Genomic DNA, 13,126 nt, shown 5'->3' on the forward strand with positions numbered 1-13,126 from the left:
AATTCTTTTCCTGCAGTCAAAATTTTGATTTATACTCCATTCCATGGGGGGAGTGGGGAGTGTATGGGAAACACATTACATACTTTTAACCTGGATCTCTTTTTAAGGTTTATCATTATTTCAAAGAACTTTTCAGGTTCTTTGAAATTCAAGTAATTCAGCTATCAAGAAGGAAAACATTTTGTGCCTGGTGCAACATTATGCTTGCAAAGCATCCAACTATTACATATACAGTGGTACCTCTAAATGCGAACGGGATCTGTTCTGGAGCTCCGTTCGCATCCTGAAGCAAACATAACACGCGACTGTGCATCTGTGCATACGCAGGATGTCATTTTGAGCATCTGCGCATGTGCAAGCAGCAAAACCCGTTACTTCCGGGTCGCTGTGGAGCAGACCCCAAAAATATTCATCCCGAAGCTACTTCAACCCCGAGGTATGACTGTACCTTCTCGACAGTGGCACCTGCCCTGTGGAATGCCCTCCCACCAGATGTCAAAGAGATGAACAACTACCAGACCTTTAGAAGACATCTGAAGGCATCCCTGTTTAGGGAAGCTTTTAATGTTTGATGTATTACTGTATTTTAATACTTTGTTGGAAGCCACCGAGAGTGGCTGGGGAAACCCAGCCAGATGGGCGGGGTATAAATAAATAAATAAATAAAATAATAATAATAATTAGAAACCCGCGAAAAGCCTTAAAAGCAAGAAAAGCAAGTTGGGAAGTGAGATCTCTTTTTTTAACAGTCCATGTCTTCTCCTGATGGAACAGAATCACTTCCCCCAACACTTATCTCCAGTGTTGTGCTCTTTGTTACAATCACAGCCAAATCATAAAAAATAATCTAAATAACCATGGATATTGATATTGTTAGAACTGGGTTATCAATGCAACACTAGCGACCCAAGTGCAAAAGAATGCAAACTCACTCTCACATACTACCACACCATTACCGGTATTTACATACAGTTTAATACAATTTAAAAGACTATTTCAGCACCTTTTCTAAAAACCATCCTACACAGCTTTTCATCATAAACACCACAGAAAACACAAGCTTAAATTACACTATTAAAAATACCACAATTCTGTACACAACAGAACACATTATGCAGCTTCAGCTTTAAAAAAGCTCTTCCACAGAGCTTCCAGGAACTGATGATTTCTCCACAATTTCCCACAAAATCTACTCTCCATTTAAACTTCAAAGCCCAAGCAGTCTACTGAAATATTTATTTCTAAACATTTATATGCCACTTTTTGTTGGGTTCAGAATCCAAGGACATTAGTAAAGAAACAGCAATTTGAATGTGCTAAAAACATGCAGCACCAGATGGCGCCAGAGAGCAGAAAATGTTAAAACACAATTTTCCATAAAGAATTTTTTATTTTGTTATAACAATCTAATTTCTGACTTATTTATAGCAGGTTTTTCCATTGTCTAGATCAGGCCCTAAGGTCCACGGGCCGGATGTGGCCCAATCGCCTTCTCAATCCGGTCCGGGAATCAGTGTGTTTTTACATAAGTAGAATTTGTGGGGCATAGGAATTCGTTCATTTTTTCTTTTCTTTCAAAATATAGTCCAGCCCACCACATGGTCTGAAGGACGATAGACCGGCCCACGGCTGAAAAAGGTTGTTGACCCCTGGTCTAGATCCACCCTATGACAGTGTACAACAAAAACTAATAATACATAATTTATCCACAACAAATATGAGAAAAGGCAGCAATTAAAACTGTTATGTAAGCTAAACCTTAGACCAGAAGTGGCTAATCTGTGGCTCTTTGGGTTTTAATGGACTACAACTCGCCTTATCCCCAACTACTGGCCATGCTAGCTAGGGATGATGGGAATCAGAATCCATCATCTGGAGGGCCACTGGGTTAGTCGCTCCTATCTTAAACAACATAACTGGGTAAATAAAGTCTTTTAACCTGGCAGCCAAAGGATTGTCGTGTGGGTGCCTGGCTAGCAAAGCCAGAGTGTCGTCACTGAAAAACAACAACAACCCTCTTTTATGGCTGGATAACATAGTCTGGATAGGGAAGGCAACTGGGTTTCCTGTAGAAGATCTTAAGACATGGCCAGGATGGTCTGGAAGAAGCACCCTTCTCATGTATTTGGTTCCCAGGCTGGCAATCAGTAAGCCCACTCTTCTGCTTGACTCTCAGGCCTTGCCATCTGAAAGCTTGCACCTGTGTGCTCTTCTGCTGCCAACATTTGGAAGCAGCATTTTGGCAGTGCTACTGTGCTTCCACTGGGATTTGGGGCGGGGGGGGGGGCAGAGAGAATGTTTTCAGATTACATACACATCACGTGAATTTGCTTGTATAGTTTGGGGCTCTTTACTATACAGAAACACATTCCTGGTTTTATTTCTGATTTCCTCACCACCTCCTGAGTTTCTCTTGACTACCGGAGGGATTGACAACAGACTATGGGCCTGACAATCTCACAAACAGGGACAAAACAAGCAACCCAAGACCAATGTGCATGTAGTTTCTCAGGCCAAGTTGCATATGAGCATCAAAAGTGGGGTGAGGGGGTGGGGGGGCAGGACTGTTATCAAGAAATGGTGACATAACCAGAGTTCTCAGAAATGACACACTCTGGTATGCTATTAATACTCCATTTATTTTCTACCCAGCATTGGCGATACAAAGCCTTTATCCTGCTCAGAAACAGAAAGAAGAAAAAGAAAAAGCAGCCAGCTGCTCATTAATAAAACACATCAGGTTTAAGCAGAAACCTGTGTTTATATCATTAGCTACTTCTGCACTGAAGGAAACCATAAACATCCCAGCCTCCTAGCTTTATTTCTATTCACTGTTTGCTCTAATGGAGCCCTGCTTGCTTCCCAAATGTTGAAATGTTTAAACTAAGCTCCCAGCTGGTAGAGCCATAAGCCATGTAAAGAGCACAGAGGAACTCTCCAGCTAATTGCACACTTTGACATCTAGGCAAATACCTGGCTCTCTATCCTTTTCTCAGAATGCTACATAAGATGTACTGCTTGCGCAAAAGGGTGGGGAGAAGAAAGAAAGAAGCCAAACCCTTTCCATTCCCGAGTATGCTAAAGGGCAGTTGTAATTACCAGCCTCACTATGGAAACAAGGACAAACTTTGCATGAATGGGACTATCAGAGAGGCTACTTTAAAAAGACAAATAATTGGCATCTTGTATTTCCACACTCCCCCACACCATTTACTTTCTGAAGAAAACGGCCGTTTTTTTCTTTGTCCCATATGCAGCATAAAACCCTGGGTCAGCGAAGTCAACAGCAACGCCTCACATTGGCCTGCCAACAGGCTCTATTGCTACCAATGCCACTGACTTCCACACTAGGCTGATCAGTTTTGGCCCAGAGGCCATTAGTTGCTCAGAGCAAAAATGCCCTATGTCAGAGGTGGGGAAGCTGGGGCTCTCCAGACATTGCTTGGCTACACTCCCATCATTTCTGAAGGGAAAGGTCTTTGTGGATGCAATTCAATGGGATATGGATGTGGTTGTAAGGGACATGACAGAGGCAAAGAGTGTGGCCACATGAGGGGTCCAATGGAGGGCAAATTGGGGGTGAAACAATGGCAAAAGAGGCACTAGAACTCATGCTTGTTTTCCCCCAAGTATGGTGGAACAAGCCATTTAAGACATGCCTCCAAACAAATCTTTAGATCCAAAGAGCAACACTCTGTGAAAGATGTCCACTGTGTGCATTAGCAACTTGTAAACCACATTGAAATTAATCCATCTATCTATGTATCTATCTATATTACATGTCCAATGAAACTGAAATCATGGAACAGAAATGGGAAAGGAAGAAACTCACCCAGCTTAATGTTCTCTGTTTGAAGCAATGGAAAACTGAAATGGGCAGCTGTCTATGAGAAAGACTTTTTCCGCTGCAGGATATCCCCTTTATTTTGTTCCAATTTTGCCTCACATTGTTAAAACGCATTGGTCTTATATTGTCTGCTTTTCCCACGCTCCCTTTCCCAACACAGGGGTTAATCAAAATAACTTAGGATATTCCTCATAGATCATACATACAAACATTTTCCAAGTTGGCTTTTGTAATCATTTTTAATCTCTTGCAGTGGTTGCACTGTGTGGCACACTCATGCAATTCCAACACCTGCACTAAGTATGCACTGTGCATGTGTGATGTTGCACACCTAACATCCCCCACTGCCGTATTTTAGTTTGGAAATAAATCACATGTTCAAGAAGGCAACTTCTAACGCTTCATTTTCAAAAACCTCACTACCTGGCAAAAATAATGTCAGTCCTTACATGGAAGTGTGTTTCTGCTAGATCGTTTCTATCAATTCACGAAATAGGTAAGAGCCACTACCTGAATATCAAAGGGCTGCTCCCCATTTTAAATATTGACTCAGCTGCAGTCACAAGTTCAGACACAGTTCGTGTTAATGGAAAAAAGAAGAATTCTGCATAGCTTGTTAGGAACATCTTCTTGCAACCTTACCTGAGCAGTATGCTTCCAATGACCTTACAGAATATTTAAAGTGCTCCCTGTGTGCCTGATTGGTCACAGGACGACTCTGTAATCTAAAGAAGCAGGAATAACATCCAGTGTACCTTTCATTGTTTAGATCAGGGGCCTGTGGTCATTTAGATATTGCTGGACTCCAGCTCCCATCATCCCTGTCTGTTTGCCACGCTGGCTGGGGCTGATGGGAACTGGAGCCCAACAACATCTGATGCCACAGGTTCCGTATCCCTGGTGAGGAAAATGCCTAACAACTGAATTGTTTCAGTTGTTAACTTTGTACTCAATGTTTTGTTTAAAAAGCCCTCGTTCTTTCAGTGTGATGGGCTTTAGTATAAGCCTTCAGTTGTATAATCAATTTATTAAGAGAAATTAACCCATAACTGTTATTTAAATTAATTTATTAAGGCACATGTCATGCCCTTGAGCATAACTTGTGCTTCAGATAGTTCCTACGAAATTAAATGCCCCCAAATCTCATTAATTGTGACGAAGAAAAGAAGTCTTGCTGCTGGCATCCAAGTTAACATTTCCTTCAATAGCTCTAAAAGGCTTTTATCAAATCACTTTCCAGAGTCTCATTCTCTGACTTTGCCATAGCAACCCTTGGAAGAACACACCTATCCCTTCCCTGAAGTACAATTTATACAAGTGTTCGGTGAACATATATGAATATTGCAAAATGCTTCCATTTTTCATGTACTGCATTTACTTAAAAACAAGGTTAAGGTTTTCTGTTTTATTTTGTGAGCTACACAGTTACCAAAAGGAAAGAAATGCATGTTAGCTGGCTTACCATTTGAGGACAGAATCAAATATGCCAAGGATTTGCCCCAAACTTTTGCACTTTTTATTTAAACGTTTTTACTGTAAAGTGCCATTCAGAAATATGTAATTTTGTTTGAAAGATTTCAAGAAAGTGACAAGTTCACAATACGAACTGGGCAGAAATATGTGATCCTCCTATCGCTTTTTTGTTTGCCTTTGACGTTATTGAAAAGAGCATGAAAAGGAGCATCAGCTAAAAGTAAATGCACAATAAAAGAAAGTGAATCAAAATCAAAGTTCTGTTGTTTGCTTCTCAGATATTTTCAATACAAGTTACACATTAGATCATGGCAGTGTTCATATTCTTTCCATGCCAGATGTCCTTTAACTGTCAGAACCAAAGCCTCTTTAGGGCTTAGCATTCTTGTGCACAGGGTCAGTGGAAGAGCTCTGCTCACTGTGTATGTTGTATCTATGAGTTGCCAGCAACACACATCAAAATACACTGTGCATTAGTAAGAGATTTTCTGTGCTGTGCCACGCCATCTAGTACCATGGAGCATGAAGATATATAAAACGCATTAGTTCTCCTCCCTGCTTTGTTCTAAGAGGCACATTTCACATTTTATATTTAAAGACTTCCAAGTGTGTTCACTGTGATAAAATAACTACGACACATTCCTCCCCAGAACTACTTGTTACATGTGTACACAGTCTTATCATCAGCCGTCAGTTACCATTTTCCCCTTGCCTTTTAAAATTCCTCTGTCTTAAAAGGGAGTCTTCCTAGCTAAGGGAGCCAAGTTGCACGTTGTTACACTTTTAGGGTTGTTTACAGTCATTTGTTTCATTGCATAAATCAGGGGTAGTCAACCTTTTTATACCCACCGCCCACTAATGCATCTTTCTTGATGGTAAAATTTCCTTACTGCCCACCAGTGCTCGATGGAAGGAGGATTCAGCTTGTGCCGTAGAACCCCCTACTGCCCACCTAGAATCCTGAAATGCCCACTGGGCGGTAGGGACCATGCTGACAACCCCGGCATAAAGTCACACAGGTGAATTCACCTTGATCACATCAGAGCATGGCTACGTTTGCACTATACCCTATGTTTAACAATTAATAAATAACTTTGCAAAATCTTCCATTAGGATTGGAAATGGGCTGGAAGCCAGTGAAGCTGGCAAAGCACGGGTGTGATGTGCTTATATCACCCAGTCCCAGTTAACCGTCTCGCCACTATATCCCAAACTGAAGTTTCTAGATCATTTTCAAAAACAGCTCCATCTACAACACATTGCATAACATGACAACATCTTGAGAAGGATTTAGGAAAAACATGACAAACCAAGTAGCAACCTCCAATGAGCTTTCCCCATGTCAAATGAGTATCACCTTCTCTACCAGCTTCAGGCACAGAATAACTTTACTGTGTAGTCCAGGGGGGCAGAATATCTGGTTCATGGCCTGCTCAGGGTAACAATTGGCACTTGAGGTCATTTCCCCAAAACCACAGCACTCAAAAGGCAACACAGGGCTGTTTGCAAAAGGACGTTGCAACTGCCTTGCCCTGTGCTTTGCGCTGTTGAGTCCCAACAAACAGGGCTTCAATGTGCAGCATCATCCAATGTCATCATGACATCAGATGACAGCTGGATGGCCCTGCTCACTTGTCAATCTTGGTCCACCAGAGGTTGGGCCAGGGGTTGAGCCTTCTGGCCAAAAAAGGTTCCCAAGAAATGTTCAAAATGACTAGTGGTGTATCTGACTGTATCTCAACTCTTTAAGTTGCTAGTTATAAATAGAGAAATTAAATCCAGAGAAAAAGGGGAAAATTGATGGCCCGAAGGTGGTTAGAATCAGAGGCAGATTAATCACACTTCATTCCTCAGGCTAGTTCAACACACAGGTCTAGAAGAGGGCAGAACTTGATCTAATGTAGAACTTACACCATTTTGAAAATGGCAGGCTCTGCTGTCCTTATTATCCAAATATGTAAAAAGCAAATTCAGTAGAAAATAATGAGGGCAATCAAGTGAATACTTGAGACATTTTATGATAATGCACATGTAGATGTTTTCAGAGGGGTTCATGCATATATGTGTTCACATGTAGCCAGATATTCAACAGGTCTTTATACTAATTTTTAGCAGTGCAAGTAGAATGAAAAAGTGAATTGGACATTTTAGATCAAATGCTAAGAGATCTTGTCTTGTGTATAAGACCTGACATTCTAGTTAACAAGACTCCTATAAGTCAAGTTGCAGTGAGTCCATTTGCAATGGGGAAAAAGTCCTCTTTTGTTATTATTTCCTTTTAAAATGAAAATACCAGCAAATCATAGCACCCACTGCCTTCTCAAGGAGATTAAGTAATGAGATATATTCTTGCTACATTTTGCTGACAAAAATACTAACTTGTAGCTATCCCTATGGTTCCCAAAAACATTCCACAAGAAGCTCCGAAAAGGCAGCCTAAATACCAGCCTGAAACCATTACTGGTTATCACAATATATGAGTTCAATGGCCTGGTGGTTGATGCTGATGATTGTTGTTATTATCATTATTATTATTATAGAAAACATGCAAAGAAAACAAATAACCAGAAATAGAGACTCCGCGGAAGCTGAACATTTCCCTTCAAGAATGGCAGCACTCCAATGAACACAAAGTACGGTAATGTAGGGAAATTCCAAACGAGTGGCAGCTCCTTAATTTCAAAAGGGAAGAAAGAAGCAAGAGAATCGGGGTGGAAAGTTGTTCAAAACAGCTAAGCCCAATGCTCCAATAGGCATTATAAAACATTTTGCTTTAGACGAGAGAAGATATAAATCTTAGGACAAACTATGTACCCATTGGAGCTTCTGTAGAGACTGGGATTGGAAAAGTTCCAAACAGGGCTGGAGGAGGCAGGGAAAGGGGAGGGGGAATCAATGGAATTTGGGCAGAAAAACCTGCTGGAAGGAAATAGTTCATACTTCCCTTGTTACTTGAATGGAATAAAGAATTTTAAATAAGTCTCAATCTTAAGAGCTTTATGCCACTATGTCCTTCTATTGCTTTGCCTTGAAAGATATACAGGTACTTTCTGATGGGTTGCGGGGAGAAGAAGCTTCTCACAATTTCTACTTTATGCAGGGAAAACAGTAATACATCACACATAATCAAGGGCTTTTGAGCTCTTCTATCTTTCCCTTTCCTGCACTCCATTCACAATTAACAGAGCAAACACACACACAACGCCCAGAGTTTCTCACTGAGAACAAAGTCATGCTTTTATTATGCCAGAAGCATACAAAGGAATTCGAAGAAACAATTATAATCTACAACAGGCATAGGCAAACTTGGCCCTCCAGATGTTTTGGGACTACAAGTCCCATCATCCCTGACCACTGATCCTGTTAGCTAGGGATGATGGGAGTTGTAGTCCCAAAACATCTGGAGGGCCGAGTTTGCCTATGCCTGATCTACAAGGTCATGGATGGTGAATGATACCCAATACACCACACCACCCTCCAACTATATATAAGGTCTGGTGACTTCTGTTTCAGTGTACCTTGGTACCTTGGGTTACAGACGCTTCAGGTTACAGACTCCACTAACCCAGAAATAGTACCTTGGGTTAAGAACTTTGTTTCAGGGTGAGAACAGAAATCGCGCATCGGTGGCATAGCAGCAGCTGTGGCCCCATTAGCTAAAGTGATACCTCAGGTTAAGAACAGTTTCAGATTAAGAACGGACCCCCAGAACGAATTAAGTTCTTAACCCAAGGTACCACTGTATCTGAAGAAGTGTCCATGCACATGAAAGCTTATAGAGACTTAGTTGGTCTCTTACGTGCTACTGGACAATTTTTTAATTTATTTTGACCCATTACACCTGTAAGTAATACTATAAGATGAAAAGAGCCAGTTAAAAACACATCTTTGGTTTTGTTTCATTGTAAATATCTACATTATGTACCCTTCCTTCCACACTAATAGTAACAAACATAAGCCATGGGGTTTCATCTTGAGTTACTCATATGCATCCAAGGACAAATGAATGTGCATCTCTTTACCTCCCTTTAAGCTGTTTTGCCTAAATGTAGGTTATCTGGAATAGGCCAGGCACACGTTTGTTGCAAAATACGTCGTCCTTCAATATTAGTATTCCCCCCCCCCCAATATTTTAAGTATTTTTTCCAACACATGCATAAAACTACCATCCCTTGGTACTGAAATGAGTATGCTGAAGGGAATAAAAAAAGCTGTATATGCATTACAATAAAGCCATTGTTAATTAGCCATCGTCTCTTTTATCTTTATAAATCAAAACTTAAATAGTTTTCTGCAATGATTTACAACCCAGTTCCGCAGAGAGTGTTTCAAAGCAAGTAATATAAAACAAAACTAAGAAATCATTTACTGTATATCTGGCAATTAGCATAAAATCCTGAGCAATTAACTAATAGGAGCTATATACAACCTAATGCACAAAGTCGTCCTGAAGAGCAGATGAGGGTATACAGCCACAGTGAGTTGCCATTCATGTTTATGTACCGACAGTGAAATCATTCTGCTGTCTTGCTGAAGAGGGGGTGAAACTGACAAAGAAGAGAATATTTTCCAATAGTAATGACCTCAAGATTAAATTAAGCTAAAATATAAAAGAGACCATCTGGCAGCCAGCTTTCTAAAAGGAAGCTAATTTCTAAAAAGCCTGCTGAAGGCAAATAAAGATTACTAAGAGCATCACTGGAAAAGACTTGCAGCGAGAGAACACTTAAAATGGCGTGGAAAAGCACAATAGACACTGTGCCTTGTTTGGGTGACGATGAGAGAGATGGTGTTATGAAAGGGAGGCACACTTGGATGTATCTAGAGGGCATGGGTATTTCTTTACATATCTCCATGCTCAGTCATCTGTGATCTTGTCAGTACAGGGAGATCCAGCTGATCTGCTGACAGATCCTTTGGCTCAGATGACATAGGACATCTTTTTATGAGGCAACTTCCTGAGGTTACACTGACCTGGAATACACCACAGCCTCCAAGACAAATGTTCTTGGTTGTTTTCAAACAAATAGAGAAAATGGCGAGGGAGAGGTCAGCGTGGGGGACAAGTGCGAAAAAGGAGAATTCCTTTTAACAGACATAAAAGTATACAGTTGGGATATAGAAAAAATGCTAACAGGTTGAGAGGGCTATGCCTTACAATTAGTATGTTCAACACACTTCAGCCTAACTGTTCTCTTGGAAAAGAACAGCCATTTTACATCTTTGGGTAGACCTGCATACAGTGGTACCTCTGGTACATACTTAATTCGTTCCAGAGGTCCATTCTTAACCTGAAACTGTTCTTAACCTGAAGCACCACTTTAGCTAATGGGGCCTCCTGCTGCTGCCGCACAATTTGTGTTCTCATTCTGAAGCAAAGTTCTTAACCTGTGGTACTATTTCTGGGTTAGCGGACCCTGTAACCTGAAGCGTCTGTAACCTGAGGTACCGCTGTACAGGAATTTGACAAATACATGTCTGTAAGCTTGTGTTTGCAGAGATAACAGTAACAGGATAGGAGATGCTTGCAGGTGAGAATCAGAAGGCAGGAAAGAGAGATGCTCAACCCTTTCCCTCCACCACAACTTCTCGCCTTGAGCAGTTTCTCCCCCTTGTGCTCTATGTGGCCAAGCTCTCTTTTAGTTTTGGAGTGCCGATGGCGGAAAAGAAAGTCTGATCATGGCCAGGAGGGGCGTTTGCAGGACAGAATTGACAGGCAGTAGGGGAAGCACCTCTCCTGACTTGCCAGTCCTCTCCTGCAAGTCCCCCGCCCCAACCATCATTCTCCACAGTTAGAATAGAATCATAGAATCATAGAGTTGGAAGAGACCACAAGGGCCATCGAGTCCAACCCCCTGCCAAGCAGGAAACACCATCAGAGCACTCCTGACATATGGTTGTCAAGCCTCTGCTTAAAGACCTCCAAAGAAGGAGACTCCACCACACTCCTTGGCAGCAAATTCCACTGTCGAACAGCTCTTACTGCCAGGAAGTTCTTCCTAATGTTTAGGTGGAATCTTCTTTCTTGTAGTTTGGATCCATTGCTCCGTGTCCGCTTCTCTGGAGCAGCAGAAAACAACCTTTCTCCCTCCTCTATGTGACATCCTTTTATATATTTGAACATGGCTATCATATCACCCCTTAACCTCCTCTTCTCCAGGCTAAACATGCCCAGCTCCCTTAGCCGTTCCTCATAAGGCATCGTTTCCAGGCCTTTGACCATTTTGGTTGCCCTCCTCTGGACACGTTCCAGTTTGTCAGTGTCCTTCTTGAACTGTGGTGCCCAGAACTGGACACAGTACTCCAGGTGAGGTCTGACCAGAGCAGAATACAGTGGCACTATTACTTCCCTTGATCTAGATGCTATACTCCTATTGATGCAGCCCAGAATTGCATTGGCTTTTTTAGCTGCCGCGTCACAGCTAAGTTGTTTGTAATGTCTAGTTCTGCACTGGAAACAAATTCATTACAAAAATGTACACGCGTGCCACTTGCCAAACACCACAACACTAATACAGCCATGCTGGGCTCGCCTCAATTTGTTTTCCAGTGGACGGACCCAAGCATTGGCTGGTTGGGACCGGCCCCTGGGGAATCCCCGGACCCAGGCCTGCTGCTGGATCATTGACCAGGCCGCAATGCTGCCTGACCGTAAGTAAATTTATGCAACACTCAATAGTCTTCAAAGACCTGAATTATTTTTGGAGGCACTCAGAACAACTACCAACACTTGATTTCAGCTTAAGCCAGGTAGATACGAGATCCAACAAAATATTTAAAGATAAAAATTCCATTTAAAAAGCAACAAGATCTCCCCACCCCCAACCCAATCTTTATTGAAATTTTCTAAACTACCTCTGGCAAATATGCACCAGATGCACCAACAGTACTTGTTACCACAAATAAATATATATAAAATAAAAGTAGAGCAGAGATAAGAAAGCACATTTGATTTGAACATCTTTGTTTATGCTACAAAACAGAAAGAATTTACACTGAAACATCCTTTTATATTGCAATGCAGATCACTTCATCAGAAGACATTAGTATTAGTTTAAAAAAGGTAGATAAACTTAGGATTTACTTTTTTTAAAAAAAAGCTTTTCTGGCCTTTTATGTGAAAAAAAATGAATCACAACATGAAAATTAATTGTTCTGGCAAGGTTTGATTTAATACTTAGCCAGGCCAAATCCACAAGATGTTCCTGAGACATCGCAGACCTTAAATAATTCTTAATTAGCTTAAGTTTGCTAAATGACCTCTCTCCAGAAGCTACTGTTGCTGGAATTGTTAACAGTATTCTTAAGCTAACACAAACATTTGGAATCAGGTCGGCAAATTCTGTACTCTGTTAACAAGTTCAACAGATCTAATGGCTTTAACTGTGCATTTACAAATGTGTGTTATGTGCTGTGGGTAAAATGTTTCATTTCTTTCCAAAATCATCTCCATTAAGGTCAGCAGGATATTGCTGTGATAGAGCTTTTCTCTTCACATCATTTATGGACACTGTGAGACATTTCCACAAGAAATCAATTTTTTCGGTCAACTACTTAACAGCATTGAAATGAACGGTTAATCCTGCTATAACATGGTCTATCAAAATGTCAAACACACGTTTTTGGAAGCAGGCCTCTTCTGGAGTATCATCTGCGTCATTCCTTTCTTCCAAGTGAGCATCAGGTGTGCTGTAGTATACAGTAGAGTTTTATTTCTTGTTTCCAAGAGCTCTGTGAGAAGAGCTTCTATGTTTGCTACTTCAATATCCAATGTGGCATCTCTAGCTTGAATGACCTTGTTGCATT

The 13,126-nt window shown here is 41.1% G+C and overlaps 1 protein-coding gene across 1 annotated transcript in view; it reads right to left on the reverse strand.

Moving 5' to 3' along the window:
• Positions 1 to 13,126, reverse strand: part of HPCAL1 (hippocalcin like 1) — a 77,886-nt gene that overhangs the window by 11,791 nt on the left and 52,969 nt on the right. The window lies entirely within an intron of this gene.

The sequence above is a fragment of the Podarcis tiliguerta genome, assembly GCF_965153285.1.
Source record: "Podarcis tiliguerta genome assembly, chromosome: 3".
Taxonomy (NCBI): Eukaryota; Metazoa; Chordata; class Lepidosauria; order Squamata; family Lacertidae; genus Podarcis; species Podarcis tiliguerta.